The 17,990-nt window shown below is 45.5% G+C and overlaps 1 protein-coding gene across 1 annotated transcript in view; it reads left to right on the top strand.

The window, feature by feature from the left end:
• The first annotated feature begins 82 nt into the window (after window positions 1-82).
• The window catches only part of RAB30 (RAB30, member RAS oncogene family), a 53,398-nt gene continuing 35,490 nt past the window's right edge, over window positions 83-17,990 (top strand). Inside the window, exon 1 of the mRNA XM_075140205.1 lies at window positions 83-721. The gene's annotated coding sequence lies outside the window, so the exon portion shown is untranslated. The remainder of the gene's footprint in view (window positions 722-17,990) is intronic.

Below are 17,990 nucleotides of genomic sequence, written 5' to 3'. Positions count from 1 at the left end.
GCTGCCGGCGGGCGCCAGCCAATGGGAAGGCGGCGGCGGGGCCGCTCGCCCCGCCCCGGCGGGCGAGAGGGGTGATGTCATTGCCCAGCGGGCGGCCGCGGGGGCGCGCCGCCGTTCATTGTGCTCCGCCGGTGCCGCCTCCCGCTGCTGCTGCCAGCGCCGGCCACGGCGGGGGGGCCCCGCTCCTGCTCCCGCTCCGGCCCCCTAGCACCGGCCCGGGGCGGCCCTGCTTCTCCACCAGCCCGAGGGGGCTGCCCTGCAGCGGGGGCGGCCCTGCGCCCATCCCCGAAGGGGGTTACCTTGCACCGAGCTCCGCTGCACCCATCCCAGGGGGGCCTGTCCCTGCCCCGGGGGTGGCTCAGCACCCATCGCGGGGGGTTGTGCTGCACGGGGAGGGAGGGGCTCAGCACCCATCCCCGAGCGGGGCTGCCTTGCGCCCAAGCCCGCTGCACCCATCCCGGGGAGCTGCCCTGCACCGGGTGGGTAGCCAGCACCCATTCCCGCCGGAGCGGTCTGCCTTGCACCCTCCCCGGGGGGCTGCACCGAGTCGGGGGCGGCCCAGCACCTAACCCCGGGTGCGTGGGGGCTGCACCGCACCTAGCCCCGCTATCCCCGTCGTGGGGCGGCCCGGGGCTGCCAGCCTTCTCCCATCGCCGGTGACCGGCTGCTGGCTCCCGCCTCGTTTTATGGTCGTGGAGAGGGAGGAAAAATCCCAAACCAGGTGAGTTCTGCGCTCCTCTTCTTTTTTTGTCTGTTTTTCCTCCCCCTTTTACCTCCCCCCCCTCCCCCAACCCCCCCATCTCCCGATGCGCTTCCCCGCACTGTGCGTTCCCCAGCGGGGAGAAGCGCTGCCGAGCGGGGCTGCGCCGCCTTTCCCTGGCATTGCTGAAAAAGGGGGGGGGGGGGAACCAAAAACCATAAATCAGAGAAGTACCGGGGAGCTGCGTACCCCTCCCCGCCCTTCGGGCCCGGCGGGCAGGTGCCTCCGCGGCCGCGCTGCGCGTCCCGCAGCCTCCGGGAAACTCCCGCGACTTCGGGATGCTCCGGGCGCCCCGAAATAGCGCGGTGCTGAACGGCGGATACCGGGGGGGAGCCCTGTCCCGTTTGTCCTTCTGCATTGTATAACAGCGGAAAATAAGATGGATTTTTAATTGCTGTCGTTAAGTGCTGCTGAGCGCCTGTGAGATCCGGGGTTCCTGGGGAAAAAAATAAATGCAAGCTTTTAAAAAGTCGAATAAGCGAGGTCTGTTTTAGGATGTATTTTGGGGCACTAGTGTGCTACGTCGTGTGGCTTCTGTGTTTTGACACCCCTATTCTTCCCCTCTTTCAGGGAAATGGGGGAGATTTGAATCAAACTCGCTCTCAATTCCGGCTGCGTGCAGTTGGTCCAGGTTTCTTTTCCAAGTCATGTCATGAGTATGCGTCTTAAAAATTGTTGGTTGGACAGTCTGATGGTTTATTTCAACTTCCAAACTATCACTCTGGTCTTTTTCCCTTTTATCATAAATACAAGAAGTATGTATGTTTTAAACTTTTCAGAAACTTTGTGGTCCACCAGAGCTTTGTTTTAGCATGGCTTTTTTATTTGTTCCCCTGTTTCTTGCTGTTTGCGAGATGCAGTTCAGATCTTTATTTGAACAATGTTACAATAATAGTGCAAGATAAGAGATTTTTTTTTTTCCTTAGTGCATAACGTCAGGAGGTTTTTCCCCTTCTATAACTACATTATCACTGCAATTTCTTATGGACCCCAGATATCTAATTTTGAGCTGGAGGCAGTGAAATGTGTGCACGCAGAGGGGTCCTGCTCGCCTCAAATCTGTCAGCATCTTTTGGTGTCCTTTAAAGTTAATCTGCTCCAAAGCCTAACTTGGAGGCTCTTCTGAGAGCAGGAAGAGAGTGTACAGCTAAGCTGATTTTTTTTTTTTTTTCTTTTCCCTCTGCTGCGTATTTGCTTCTGCGCTTCTCTTGTGTAACTGGCACTGTGTGTCCTCTGGCAGACTCCCTGGAATCTCAGCGCTGGGGGACGGGTGACATGAGTGCAGTGGGGACAATGAAATTCCCTGTTTGGTTTGATCAAAGTGTTTGTAAACACCAAGGCGGTGGTTGGGGTGTCCGTATGCAATGCACGGCGTTTCACAGCCCCCCCTCTTCAAGTGGGAGAAACATGCTGCATCCACACCTCCTCCTTGCATTTATTTTATCTGTGTTTTTTCCTTCCTTCCTCCTTGTTACTGACTCAAAGGGGAAGAACAACACTGTGTGCAGGAGTTGCCTTTGTTTGGTTGGTCTTTTTTTAACATTTTTATTTCCTGGAATGGCATTTTCCTTTTTATTTTACAAGGGAGGGAACGGGTAATCTAATAGAGGGTTTCCCATCTTGACTGTAAAAGGAGAAGTTTTATAGCAGTGATTTTGTTAGCTATGGAGAGAAGGCACTGGAAATGAAGTGATAATTTGATAGTGTAGCCTGGGAATTGCTCTGGGAAATATTGATACTGAAGTTGTGGAGAACAAACCTATTCCTAATGGAGAACATTCCCTAATCTGTGGCCAGGGATTTTTTTAGTTTAAAAGTAATGAAATTTTTCTGATGTCCCTCTTTCTAATTCTGCTTTCATCTTTATATGTGTATATATCTTTCTGAATATGTATTGGTATTTATGCTTGTGTTATTATTTTTCCAAATTATCAAATTTATTGAATTTAGGCTTGTGACAATGTTGTCGTGCATGCTAGTGTTTTCAAGCTATATTATACTACAGCAAGAAGTGGATTAAAAATGTAGCTCAGAAATCTACACTATTAATAAGATGAAATTTTGCCTTGCAGCAACAGAAATACAGGCGCATAAAAATGGACCAAAAGCTGCAAATCACTCAATAGATGAGTGATTGCTGTGAAAAAGCACAGATGAGCTGAGGGGCCCTTCCTCTTGAGTAATTTGAGTCCTGATCCTACAAAGATCTAAATGCAATGTATGCATTTACCATGATTCAAGAAGTCGCTGAGATGCCAATTGCTGGAAGCAAAGAGACTATCCCAGGAAGGCAGCACTAAATATTTCCTCTGGTCTTTTACTTCTTCCTCAATTTCTTACTAGTGTCCAGTGTCTGAAAGGGGGTTCAGGGCTAGATGGTCTCGTGGTCACAGCCTGTATGGTTTTCTTGTGTTTTAGTCCTGTTGTTAATCAAGTTTGATGCCATTGATTGGTTTCTTAGTAAAGCCAGAAATCACATCTTTGTAGACTGGCTTTATCAGCATCACCTACGTGCCCTGCGCTGTATTAAATTGCTTATCCCAGAACTGTTGTAGAAAGAGGTTCAAGCGGCCCTGAGACGCTTGGTTGCCTCCCAACCTCATGTATGGGGAGACCCAAAGACTGATGAGATGAGGGGAACCAGGAAGAGCCAGAGCTGGGACAGACTTGCTGCCTCTTAAGCTTCACTTTCTTCTCTACTCCAGGGCTGAGCTATGAGAGGACAGTGATTTTTGCTGCCTGGAGTTGGGGTCTAGTGAGGCAACTGGAGTTTCTGAAGGGAGAGGTGGATGGATGAAGAAGGCTCTTTGGGGGGAACGGAGCAGTTGCTTCCCAAACAGGCATGGGGAGGGAAGGTGAGAATTGAGAAATGGGAGAAAGGTATCTGTGAGCAAATTGAACCTCTCTCGGTCGCCTTCCCATGAAAGAGCTTCCCTGTGTTTGCTATCTAGGCTGCGTGCTCCTCGTCTTCCCAGGTCCATCTGCGGGTGGTAGATGTTGCTCGCAGCCTGAGCTGGAGCACTGGGGCTCTCTAATGCAAGCTGCAGAGCTCCTGGTTTTAGCTCTGGAGCTGCTCTTGTTCTGTCCTCGCTGTGATAGCCAAGTTGGCATCCATCAATCGGCAAATTGAGGTGCTTGCTCTAAGTTTTGGGGCATATCCCAGGCAGGTGTGTCTGCAGCTGGGTTTTTTTTTGTATGTGGGGTATGGGGTTGTTGGCATTTTCTCATTTTTACAAAAAATATAGCCAAACACGAAATTATAATAGCTAAGAATTAGATAAAGCCCTTTTCTAATTTTAAGGCATATTGCCTTTTTTTTTTAGGGCAGGACCAACAGTTTGAGGGCAAGCTTTGCTCTTGGCAAGTAAAGAAACAGGAGTGGGGAATGTGCTAGGAGCTAGTTAGTGCATATGGCCAAATAACCACCCAGGCAACGTGAAAGTTCGAGAGATTCATTGCAATAGTGTGGCTAGCATGGCAGGAGAGCAGGAGGTGGCAGCGGGTGGGCGTACCTCGCAGTGGTGAGGCTGTTTAAACCAGAAAGCCTGCATGGATGCTTGCAGGACTTCGGAGCAGGAGATTTAGGAGACAATAAAATCATTCTGTATTACACATGGGTTTCCGACACCAAAACATCAACCCTTGGGGCAGAGATGCTCAGCAGCAGCCCTGTTTTGGCTGGAGGACAGATGAGATGACCTAAGGCAATATTTTGATTGACTCTCTAGTTTCCGTAATTTCATTTTGCAGCAAATCATTTAGCTTCCTGCCCCCCCAGTGATTCTGTCAATAACTAACTAAATCCTCATTTTATTTTTAATGGCTCTCTTACAGCGTGAAACAACTGATCTGTCATGTTTGTCATATAACCCTGGTGCCTCTTGCTCAGCCTGTGCTTAAATCATGAATTTAAATTGGGAGGGTTGAGTAAAATATTCCTCAGGTGCTAATACGTTGAATTAATTAGGGCAGAACAAGGATGAACTTGTCCTTTAAAATCATTGTCGGTATTTAAACAGCGTCAAGACCACATGAAAGTCTGTTGCTGTTAACAGTAGTTTCATAACTAATGTGTGCTATTAAACATTGGCCCTGAATAAGGAATTAGTGAGATTTGTGTTAAAATGTCATTTGATTTCACCCTGCGTAGATAAAAATCATTAGAGAGCTTTGTTGCATTGAGCTGGGGATAGATATTTAGGTTGCGAACAGCTTGAGACTGAATTGCTATTTGTCATCTCGCCTCGCCTGGAGTTACTGCTCTCACTACACTGCACTTCTCTCCCTATGCAGAGGTGCACTGCTCCTGAATATACTCAAGGCAAAATTTAAACCACCTGTTTAAACTAACCTAGCTATTAGTTTCCTGAGATAATTAGGGAATACTCGTACAAACAGAGAGGAAAACCTTCGGTAAGGTCTTGCTTTGCTCAATATAGATAAAGCCTCACGGAAATCTGCTGCTGTCCTTTTAAAGATCACAGGGTACCCTGTTTATTTTCTTTCCTTTTAGCAGAAATGCTTTCTTTTAGGTACTACTGAACTAAAAGTTAACTGTAACCTTTAAATATCTGAATAGTGTTTTCTTTTAGGCCTTGAAAAGAGTAATAGGAAAGGGAAGAGAGACGAGGAAGGGCTGTGCTGGCATGAAAAAAGACGAGCTTGCACATGGTTTCTCAAAAGACTGTAACCTGCAGGGTGAATTTAAAAGGAGAAAAAAAAAAAAGGTGTTAGAGATGCCAAAGTGTAGAGAAGTCAAGCGGTGCTTGGTTAACTGTCCTGCTAAAGATGCTCTCCACGGAGAGAGGAACTTAATGCAGGGCCCCAGCAGCCCGCCCCACTGCTGCACCGTCCTGCTTCGTGTCTGTGGTGAAGTTCCCGAAAACTAAACTCTGCTTTTTTGCTTAAGCAAAAAGTCAGTTTCTCAAAGGACAGCATGTATGCATTTAAAGTGGGAGTATTTCTTTATATAAACCCAGCCTATTATTTGCAAAAGGGAATCGCCACGGAACTACCGTCCCGTAGGCTGGTGCTGAGCCTTGATGCCAATCTGTTTGGAACAGTGAAGAAAACGAATCTGACTGTACAGGACTCTCACGTCCTGCAGTAGCAATCAGTTGCGTGTGCTTTTCAGAATGTTTTGGATCGAGCCCCTCACATCCAAAAAAAAAGGAGCTTTTACCGCTTCGGCAGGAGGGATCGCTCCCTTACCTGGCTGTGGAAGTATGGGATCCCTCTCCAGAGTAATCAAATGGTTAGAATAGAATATTTTCAGTTGGAAGGGACCTACGAGGATCATCTAGTCCAACTGTCTGACCACTTCAGGCCTGTCCAAAAGTTAAAGCCTGTTATTAAGGGCATTGTCCAAATGCCTCTTAAACACTGACAGGCTTGGGGCATCGACCACCTCTCTAGGAAGCCTGTTCCAGTGTTCGACCACCCTCTCGATAAAGAAATGCTTCCTAATGTCCAGTCCAAACCTCCCCTGGCACAGCGTTGAACCATTCCCATGCGTCCTATCACTGGATCCCAGGGAGAAGAGATCACCACCTCCCTCTCCTCTTCCCCTCCTCAGGAAGCTGGAGAGAGCTGAGGTCACCCCTCAGTCTTCTTTTCTCCAAGCTAGACAAACCCAAAGTCCTTAGCCGCTCCTCACAGGACATGCCTTCCAGCCCTGTCACCAGCTTTGCTGCCCTCCAGCAAAGCTGTGCGGGGTTATACGGGATGTTTCACCTGGGGCGTCGCTACTGAGACAGTACCAGCTCGAGGGGAACTGCTGACATGGTTGTCCCATCCGCTTTCTCTGTGCTTGTTCTCCATCTGCCTAAGCTTCTCCTTGCTCCAGTGCAGCCACCTCCCCTTCCCCCTCTGCTTTTCTTCTATGTAGTGATATTCAGAAATAACCTTTGGGAGCTTGGATACTTCCCGACTACGAATGAATCCAGGAAATGCTGTGAATGGGCATACATGGAGACTCTAGTCTGAAGAAGACATGATGTCAATAGGGAACAGGTAACTAAAGATGTTGGGTGGAAAGAATAATGTGTATCTTATTAGTGAACCAGCCCATCTGTGCTCTGCCCTGCAGCAGATGAAACTTAAGGCATAGGAGCTTGTCAAGCCCTCCTGTCTTTTCAACGGTGACTCTTTTGCTCCAAATACCCATTCATCCATGGATACAAAAGTGGTGGGAGATACAGAAAAATCTGTGCTCCAGAAAAATCCCAGATCCATATTCAGGATGAAGATCAACACCTTGAGTTGAGAGGTGAATGCCAGATTTACTGACGATCAAAGAACAAGTGAAAGGGATTGCCAGGATTAGAAAAGAAATCATGTTTCTAAACCCCGCAGATTTTGGGTTTGCTGTGTTGCAAAGAATGCTTTCAGTAATGAAAAGCTGACTTGAAAAATAATCATTAGCACTTCTCTGTGATTTAAATTTCGTTGCCTGAACTCACAGTAACGGAGAATAGATCAGTCAAGGCTTTTTATCTAACAAGTTTTTAAAGGAAGCTAGCTTCATGTCTAATTAGTGAGAAGTTCTCCATGGTGCCATCTCTTATGCTTCCAGGGTCTAACGCATGGTGGTTTCATGACAGTTGTGCCTGCAGCATGGGAATATTTACTTAAAAGAACATCCTTTCTTAAAAACATAGTAAGACAAACTTGCATATAAATTTATTTCTCAGACAACCTGAATTCTTGTTGGTGACCTCAAGAAATCCCCTAAGGGGTCTCCGTGCTGTGTGGTCTTATTTTCCTGTTGCTTTCTGCTGGCAGAAGGAAGTTTTAAATTCCATCTTCTCCAACACTGGAGATTCAAGCTCTATTATAATGGCTACAGAACTTGATTAACTGAGAGAGGAGATGACTGCCACTTAAAAAAATAATCCTTTTCTTTGTTCTTGCTTTAGAGCTATTAACTCAAATACCTGAAAAATAAATGTACGGTTGAGTTATTTGGTATTCCTGTTAGATCCTCTGGAGAAACTGGATTATTCCATCCTGAGACGAGTAATATTTGGAGGTGGGAATCAGGTAGCCTTTCTCTTTCATCCCGAAATTGCTGTGGGAGTATCAGTTCATTTTTGTGTATCGGGAAATAGGTTAAGAGAACTAACATTAGCCTTTTTAGTCTTGCATCTCCCCTGAAGTTCATGGTGCAGCGTGTCCTGTGGAGAAAAGGTATTAACTCAGATAAACCAGCAGTAATGAGTTTAATTAAAACCCCAGTGAAGACTGGAGTAATCTGTAGCTTTCACAGGAGCTTAAGGGCAGATTTGGGATTTCCGTACGTCTTTGGGCTGCTGAGGGCCCCGGAATGACTGCTTCCAGTATCGGGTTCCATGTCCTGGTTGACCGGAGATGTAGCTGCAAGTTCAACCTGTGTGATGATGGGTTTGGGCTCTGCTCCTCTTCTGTAATCTCTGTTTCTGTGGCATAACTACAGAAAAGTGCTTTCACTCTAAAGGGATCATTTTAACGCTGTTCGCAGCTAATTGCATGTTTTCTATCTAAAATCTGCTCAAGTGAAGCGACTATCTGCACCTCTGCAATTACTCCAGCCCTGCGGGCAATAGCTGTCTCCTGTCTGTAGCCAACAGAAGATCGTGGCGTGCTCTAATTTCTTACATACCTGATAATATAAAAATCTCCACTGTAAATATTTGCTCTTGAGAGCATTAGGTAGTTATGGGGTGATTCTTGAAAAATGTTGGATCTATAAAAAATAAAAATCATGCGGAGACTGTATCCGAGCTGCATGTACCAGAAGCTTGAAACATCACAAGCAAAGTCGGTGCCTGATTTCTCTATTGCATTTGTCCTTGTTCTGAACAATTTGTTCCTTCTAAAAAGGGAACTGTGCCCATTTTCTTCAAGCCAGCAGTATTCACATTTCTAAAATATGGTAGTGGCGTTTTGCTCGGGCAGATAGATGGATGGATGCGTGCGCATGCATAGAAAACTCCCAAATAAACCCAGGTTTCTGTTAACTCTTTAATTTCAGCAGGCAAAGGGGAACCTCTAGAGTCAAGCTCTTAACTCCAGGATTTCTGCTCGACTGTTTAGGAGAGGGAGGCGTGAGCGTGCGGCTCGGCTGGAAACTGCTTTGTGGTGTCTGTAGGAATGAGGTTTCCTCCTGTGTTGTGACCTGCTGTTGGGTGTTGCCGTGTGCTGACCATCTCTTGCAGGGATGTAGTGTATGTTCGATGCAGAAACAAACTGTGTCTTTTTAGCAGTCACTAACCTCAAATTCTGAAGTCTCTTTTGCCTCCCCCTAAAACTGGAAAACAAACTTAAATATATCCATATTGTGATCCTGAGGTACTTCTCAGTATTTCCATTACGTTTGTAAACCTTGGAAACTACTTTTGTTAATGTAGAGTGTTTCCCTCTACTAGGAAATCTCTTTCCTTTTTTTTTTTTAAAGTAGCAGTTCTGTTGTCACAGTTCTGCAGGAAAACTGTGTCTTGGTGCACTTGCACCTAGCTGTGCAGGTGGTTGGTCCCTGAATGTCACCAGGAAGCATTGACAGAAGTGTCTTCAAATGCATGGCCTGTGAGAAGTGTCTGCTGGGTCATGTTGGACATCCCTGTGCTGTAGATGCTTGAGATTCCCGTCCTGTGCCATTATACATGGTTATTATGGACCATTCATGAACTTTCTACTGCAGATGTGAATGTAGTATGGGGGATTTTTAAAGCTCCTTCTCAAGCTGCTGCATTTGTGCTTCCGTCGTTAGTAACTTCACCTTACTCATCATAAACCTTCAGTCTTTTGTCCATGGCCATCCCATTTATATCAGTGTTGTCTCCAGCCTGTTGCCTCTGGATGGGGAAACTGCTTGGTTGAAGCCAATCTTTAAATTATTCTTTTTTTGCTAGGTTAATTTTTTTTGGACGGTGTTCCCAGGCTGATTCACTTTGCAGCCATGCAGGTTGTTAGCTGATATTCAATAATAATAATAAAAGCGTCTTTAAAACAAATCCCCCTAGTTAGAAAATCAGAACTGAAGAAATTCAAAATAAATTGAGTATTGACTTGCAGAATGAAATAACCAAGGAAAACATTCGTTGTGGGCTGAGGCTAATTCTGTTAGAATAAAGGAGGCTGATTGTGAAATAAATATTAAATAAAGTGTCTCATTAAGTTTTGCGGTTTTACAAAAGCTGTTGCCACAGGGAGGAAAAACCTGGCATGAAATATTGTTTGTTTACTGCAGCTGTCAGTCATCACGGCGATGAGCGTGTTGCATCAATTCGTAGAGTAGCCATTAGTAACCAGGGCACCCTGCTTAAATGTCAAACTCCTTGCTGGAAAATGTGTCAAACTACATAAAAATTCTTTCCATCTTGTTAAGACATCTTTCACAATATTCCTCATTTTGCTTGATGACATCAGTTCTTGGAGATACAGAAGAAGGCTTTAAATAGATCACCTGGGCAATGTTGGGTGATGCTCAGTTAATGAATTTAGTTATGTGTGTCCGACACTCTGGAGGACTGGTCCATTCCTAGTTCAGCCTCTGATGCAGTTTTTGAGCCATTCACTCTTTTTGACAGTTCCTGTATTTATGTATAGATTGGATTTTATTATCTATAATAAGGTCTTTGGGTTAGGGCTTTTATCTGTTAGTCCCTACCTTGCCCAGTGAGAATCTGCAGTTCTCTGCAATCTGTAGGTGTTACTGCAATGTGAGTAACCAGTGCTGTAACCTGGGGGGGGAATAGCCATTAGTGATTTTGGGGAATGACAGGCTCCTTAATTTCACTGCAAATCAATCTATGTAATTTGCAGTTTTGTCTAGAAAGACATATTTTGGACTTTGAGGGCAAGACAATTGAATTCTGCATCTGTTTTGTGTTTATAGGCAAACTTTCTGCCTCCTTTGTTGCCTATCTGTAAAATGGAGATAACCTCAGAGGGATGTCTTGAATATTCATCGGTGATTTATTGCACGCCGCTGAAGAAAAGTGTTACGGGCAATGTTAATGAAGTTTATTACTCAGCCTCTCTGCTGCACGTTGATCAGTATTTCTAACATCCGCAGTCTCCACAGTGAACGCTAGCAAATTCTTAGCTGGACTTAGCCTGTAGATGACAATAATAACTTCAATTTACGTGGGGCTTTTCCTTTGGAAGAGCTCCAAAGAATTTTATAAACTGTAACGTAAATCATAGTGTAAATATTGCCTTAGCAGCTACCAGCTATCAGTGAGGTGCTGCGTGATGGATATCGCAATGCAGCTGGCAGCCGTATGCGAGAGGACAGCAAAAAAGAGAAGTAATACTGCAAGCGGTGGAGATGACACAGGCAGGGGAATAGGAAGACAAAATGACACCACCTGAATTGTGATTTTTAGCTTTGATCTGATCAGCAATTCCTAGAGATCAAGTGACTCTCATGTGAAACATGGCATTTTTGTTGCACTCCCACAGTGCTGCGATATTGGTTCAATTCCAGCTGAGCAGAAAGAGCCCTGCTAGCTCCCAGGGGTTTCTTTTTTGCAGGATGGGTGTGTTTCTGGAGGTCTTCATTCAAATACTGTGGTACAACGATGTGATTTCAGTGGTTTCTCAGCCTGGTATGACTGTCTGTGTCATGTCCTCCTCTTACGGAGGCAAAAGGCACAGTCACTTGGAGTTTGCTCTGTACATCCAAAAGACTTGAAAGTATAACGCAGATAACTTACACTCAAACTGAAGTCCCATTAACCCTTAAGGGCTGGAAAGCTGCCTGTCGGAAAAGGACCTGGGGGTGCTGGTTGACAGCTGGCTGAACATGAGCCGGCAGTGTGCCCAGGTGGCCAAGAAGGCCAACAGCATCCTGGCCTGTATCAGAAATAGTGTGGCCAGCAGGAGCAGGGAGGTGATCGTGCCCCTGTACTCGGCACTGGTGAGGCCGCACCTCGAATGCTGTGTTCAGTTTTGGGCCCCTCACGACAAGAAGGACATGGAGGTGCTGGAGCGTGTCCAGAGGAGGGCAACGAAGCTGGTGAAGGGCCTGGAGCACAAGTCTTATGAGGAGCGGCTGAGGGAACTGGGACTGTTTAGCCTGGAGAAGAGGAGGCTGAGGGGAGACCTCATTGCGCTCTACAACTACCTGAAGGGAGGTTGTAGCGAGGTGGGTGTTGGTCTCTTCTCCCAAGTAACAGCGATAGGACGAGAGGAAATGGCCTCAAGTTGCGCCAAGGGAGGTTTAGATTGGATATTAGGAAAAATGTTGTACCTGAAAGGGTTGTCAAGCATTGGAACAGGCTGCCCAGGGAAGTGGTTGAGTCCCCGTCCCTGGAAGTATTTAAAAGACGTGTAGATGTGGTGCTTAGGGACATGGTTTAGTGGTGGACTTGGCAGTGCTAGGTTAATGGTTGGACTTGATGATCTTAAAGGTCCTTTCCAACTTAAATGATTCTATGATTCTAAATCCTTTCAGAACATATAAATACCTTTGCAAAGATGTTGGCTAAGGATTCATCGTGTTCAGTTGGGTTTGTTCTCTGACTGATGGAGCCTTGGCTTCTCCCCTGAATCGTAGGCACCTAAGTTGAGTTGTCTAAAGTTCAATGTTGTTATTATAGGTCCGAGATACCTTCGCTGGAGAGAGATGGCAGATTCAGAAGTGCTTAGAGATGCTTGTCTCAGTTTAGATAGGGAGGCCAGACCTTGTATAAGACTAACTTGGACATTTTAGTTGGCACTGTTTTGTCTTTGTCTTTGAGGAGCTACTGCGTACAATGTAATCTGCCAGACCAGTATCACACGTTACTGCTTTAATAGACTAGACACAAGGCTCAAGTTGTCAAATCATTTATTAATGAGAGGTTCATCAGCTTTTGTGTCCCACACAGGAACATGTTTGGAGAGGTTTTGAGCACTTTCAACTCTGGTGGCCGAGTGCTGAAGCTTCAAGTGCTCAGAACCGCTAAAAACCAAGACAGAGAGGTCCAGAAACTGGGTAACGCAAATGAGTAGCTACAACTGGAAGCTATGACAGGAACATCTAGAGAAGAAATGCATGGCTGCTACGTGTGTTCTTCGTGGACAGGCATTTGTGTCCTGAGCATCCAGCCAGCTGCAGTCAAACAAAAATGGCAAGGGCAAGGGTCAGCCCAACTTAGTTACAGTGCAGATGCTGATTTGAAGCTTATCCCAGCTGCCTGTTGGTCACAAGAATTGTAGAAATCGTATTGTAATTTGTAATTTTGCTGAAACAGTCTTTCCTTCAGTAACTTTTGAGCCTGTTGGCCGGGCTAGATGATTGCAAAAGCTTGTTTTCCTTAGAAAATAGGGTTAAAGTGTGTATAATGCTTTAAGGAGAGGGGAGCTTGCTGAATTCAGATGCTTGTTTGGCAGTGCTCATCCAAGGCTTGCCCGGTGTGGAGAAGAGGTTGCATTGTATCATCTTTAGGCTTGGTCTGGGCAAACCAGTATTTCTGTTTGGAGCACCCTGGGCTAATGGAGACCTCGGCAGTCAATAGAGCACAGTTTGAGGCTTGGCTTCCTGCCTGGCTATATGCTTACACCAATCTTTACAATAAAAACAAAACACAAAGTATAATTATAGCCTGGTGAATGAATTTATTTTTTTGGTATGTCGTGTTGCTGGGACTATTTTAAAGCCTCTATGTCCAGGACTCTGGTCTTTCTAGATATTTAAAACCCCATCAGTTCTATATTTTGCTAGGCCCCAGCCTCCATTAAATATATATATTGATAACAGTCAATGACTGCATTAATGTTTAATCCAGTACATTTTTCAGTTTTAGGATCCCATTCATCCATATTGCTGTAATCGATTCCTCCTGGAAATACTGCGGTAATTAGAGGAGAGACTGATCTGCAAGCATTACTGTGACGTGTGTAACCAACCTGTCTTGTTTTGATCCGTTCATTACCTTCGCTTATGACTTTAATTGTGTACCATCTCGGGTAGGACCGCGCGAAGGAGGAGTGTGACCTTTTCATTTGCATGTTAATGGCACTTCGTCTGGGAAGGTGTTACGGGGATTCAAGCAGTGCTATGCAGAAAAAAAATAACATGTCCAGTGTGCAAACAACTTTGATGGCTAGTGGTTCAGACGTTGCTAATAATAAGGGTCGTCTTTCTTCTGATATTGCAAATGCACCTTTCAAATGGACAAGGCAATTGGTATGATTTAGGGAGAGAATTGTTATGGAGAACACCTTCCTGTAATCAGCATCTATCTCCTCCTAGGCAGGAAGGGCTTGTAATTTGTGTGCCCTTTTTAAAGGGAGGATGGATTAATTGAATCTTAATATGTGGTGTGACACATAGGGATACATTGGAAAAAGTTGTACGCTGAGATTAGCTGGATTTCTCATGTGCGAGAGGTGCATGTTGCTGGGAGCGTGGGATATTCTCAGGAACTGAAGGTCTGATGTATGGGCTGTTTTGTGAAGCTTGTTTGGCGTTTGAGGGTTTTGTCCAAAGCTCTGACATTTTACTCTCCTACTTCTGGTTTTAAAAAGGAACATCTCTCATTTTGTCCTAATCCTGAAGTGGTTCCCAGGGTGCCTCAGTGTGCAATTGGGGTCGTTTGTCCTCTTGCAAAGGACAAACTCATAATGGCTATTTCAGCCCTTCCTGGGAAAGTAAAGATCCTCTCCATCACACTTCTGCTTTTGCGTGGAAGGGCCTCCCTCTGAACAGTCAGAGAAATCCCTGTAAATATCGAAAACATATTTCGTGACACTTCAAATCCTTCCTCATAATTCCCTGCTCTCCTGCTGTTTGCAAGAAGCCCGAGCCACGTCCTTTCACCATCAGCATCTCAGCCTGATGGATCCAGTGCCACCAGGATCTGGATCTGTCCCAGTCGTGCATTTGTGTTGAGGGTGAAGGGGATGATGTTTGTAACCATGCTTGGACCTTATTTTGCTGGCGTTGGGGCAGGCATGAGAGGACAGACCTCCCAAGAGCACCTACTGTCTTCATTGATGCTTTAAGTGTAACAAATGTAACGAAGAAATGCAAACGTGGTGCTTTCTGTGTGATTCTCATTATCTGCAACTCGTGTATTGTACCTGGGAAGTCTCACTCAGTGCTTACCCAATTTTGTGGGGGGGCGAAGAGAGGTTATTAGTTGCCAAGAAAAGAAACGCAAACCAATTTAAGTGAGAACTTGGAGCTGCCAGCTGTAACCCCGGGCAGTATGTGAGGCTACTGCAGAGCAGCAGAAATAGAGCCGCGAGCCCACAGTGAAAACTTGGATTTCTCCACTGGAGGTGAAGTTCTTCACTCCAAAGGCTACAAAGACTTTTTTTGATGTGGAGTACTTGTTTTTGCCACAAGCCAACCTACGTTTCTATGCCAAAACAATACTCAAACCTGTCCCCTTGTGTTGCACTACAAATGGGATACTTGACACTTAATACCTAATTTTCCCTGATTGTCTTGCGTTGTTTTGTGCTTTTGACAGTGAACCAAAAGCTTATTTGTGAGTTACAAATGCGTGTTTTATTACAGACGGATGTGTTAGCTGGGGTTGTAGTGACTGTTGTTCAGGCTGGCACTGAGGTTTGTACTCGAACCCCATTTGTGCTCAGTGTTTGCATTCAGATTCCCAGATCCGATGCATGGTCTCACCAGAATACAAGGCTCCTTCGCAATTTTAAAAATGGAGCATTTTCTAATTTTTGGCAGAGCTAACCCTAAAGCTTTTGAGTGTGTCTCTGCAGGCGGGTGTCCTTCCAGGGTTAGGGATAGTTTTTTGCCAGTTTGTTCTTCCCATCGTCCCCTCTGGGCTGCATTTCTCCTGCCCTTGTTTTGCTGTGCCGGGCACGGATGCTTCTCTCTGCGGTGCTGCTAGCTGGGCTCATGCCTTGGTGCTCCAAAACCTAAAGATGTAGACATCTTTATCTCAGATTCATCCCATATCCTTCTGCGTTTCCTGTTTTCCCTGTCTTCTCACCCTATAGCTTTTATTTTTTCCTTGTATAACCTTAACCCAAAATTGCCTCAGAGTTTCTTTAAAGCCCTTTTTTCTTTTAAACCTAGATTTTTACAGCTATAACAAAGGAAATGGAAAGTTTCCTTTCACCACCATCTGTAGCAATTCAGGGTACTGCCAGCTAAGCAAATACCCCAGTCCAGATGAAGGCAGTTTTGCAAGCCTTGTTACCCTGCCTGGATTCTTTACCACCACAGCAGCTTCTCTTTTGCTTTTTATCATACATGTATCCAGTTCAAGTTGGCTCAATTTAAGTTGTTCTCCACGTGACTATTGCAGAGACGGTGGTGCTTATGCTAGAAGGGAGCAGCAGTGCACATTAACAGTGAAGATTTCTCTTCCCTTGGAGAGCAACTAAGTAGATTGAAGAACAGAGCAATTTGAAAAGGTGGTTCAAAGCTGGAATTCGCTTGTTCTTGCTGGAGTTAGCTCACTGCAATAAAATTGTGCAAGTCGTTGCAAACCCATGTTTTTAGAGACAAAACCAGTGACACTGTAAATCTGCTTTCGAAGTTAAGTCTTAAGATAATGCTTCTACAAAAGTTCCTTGCACAGAGCTTTGCAGGACAGGGGGGTCTGGGCTTGAAGGGCCACTTCAGGGCAATGCATAGGGATTGTCACGTAGGGAAGAACAAAATCCAAAATGCCAGGTAGGACCTGTCCTGCAAGCTGTTGTCGGCAGAGCCAAAACGTCTTCTCATATTCTGACTTCTAGTCTTCGTCTTTACCTTTTTTTCCCTGCTGAGAGGATAAATATGCACACAAAAAAAATCATGTTTATTCTTTGATTTCTGGTACAGTCCGATTTCAGTCATATGTAGTATATAAAGGACTAGAAATAAATATAGAACTTCTCGAGAAGTCTTGTCTTTGCTTTAGATGGGCTCTGTAAGACATGAAATCTGTTCATAACTAATGGCAATTTGCTGTGCAATAGGAGCTGGTGCTTGTGCATCGCTTTATACCGGATGGGAGCATGCTGGGGGCAGCAAGGCTGCGCTTGCGTTTGGTGGAATAAATGGCAAACTGAAATGTGAAGAGGCAAATCTGTATTTTACGAAATGAAAATGCCTTATGTTGAGTTTTGAACTACAATTAGTATTTTTGGGTAGACTGCCCATTCTGTTAAAGAACAAATGGTGGCAGTCCAAATAATTTTGTATAAAATTGGGGAACTGTGAGGAACGAACAAATGTGAGATGTTCCATACCTGCATAAGCCCAGTCTGTCTGGCTCATGCCATCTCCTTTGATAAGCCATATCCTAAAGAAAGAATGTTAAATTATATATATATTTAAGAAGCTGCTAACGTGATCTTTTTTGTGACCGAAACACACTTTTCTTTCACGATTTTGTGTCAAGATCTCGAACACCTGAGTGTAACTAGCTGGCATTAGCCTCTGGACAAAGTTTCCTAGTCGGGATGAAAAATACTTGCTCTGTCACAGCCCTTCAACTTAAAGGATTAAAACTTTGTGGTGTCTACAGTGTCAGCCCACTCTGGTGTAAAACCTTAAAGAGAATTTTTCTTGCTTGGGTTCGGTTTTCTTTCTATTTTCCTTTTTCTTCTCAGCCTGTCTTTTAATTCCCCTTTGGGCTGTGCTTTCTCCCTTGCCCATCCCTCCCTGCACCCACCCACGTGCATAGCAATCCAGAAATGCTCCGGGCTCCGAACCACCGGAGGAGCGAGCGTGTGAGCCAGCAGCCCTTGCAGGGAAGGGACGCTGCGGGACCGGCGTGCCGAGGGGTGCTCTGGCTGGAGTCTTGCGTGGAAAGACCCTCTTTTCAGTGCTTTTGGCTTATTGCCTGGGTGAAAGAGCTGGGTTCCCTTGTCCCCTGGGTCGTGATTGCGTTTCCAGTAACTTCAGCAGCCTCAGCGTTTCAGCTCTGCGGTGTGGGTAGGGGTTAACGCATCAGGCTTGTGATACAATTCACAGTGTTTGAGCTGAAAAGTTATTGTGGAAATCAGTCGATACAAAGTGACCTCCTTTTGGGATGTGCAGGCTGTAAAGGAGCGGGTGGGTGTCTCACCAGGGTCCTGCAGGCAGAGCCCGGCCAGGGAGGAGGACGATGATGAGTCTCCTTCCTTCTGCTTCATATCCAAAAGATAAAGGATCCAAACTAGTTATCCTCGTTATATCCTGTTGCCTTTAGCTAATTTGCATGGGCGTCCCTGACTGTGGCTCAGTTTTGTGGATGAAGTTTGGGGAGGAGCACGGTCCGGTTCGGTTCGTGGTCGCGATGAAGGCTCAGCA

The sequence above is a fragment of the Calonectris borealis genome, chromosome 1 (genome assembly GCF_964195595.1).
Source record: "Calonectris borealis chromosome 1, bCalBor7.hap1.2, whole genome shotgun sequence".
Lineage (NCBI taxonomy): Eukaryota > Metazoa > Chordata > Aves > Procellariiformes > Procellariidae > Calonectris > Calonectris borealis.
The sequence above is the reverse complement of the archived record's forward strand: the minus strand, read 5'-3'. Positions and strand labels throughout refer to the sequence as shown.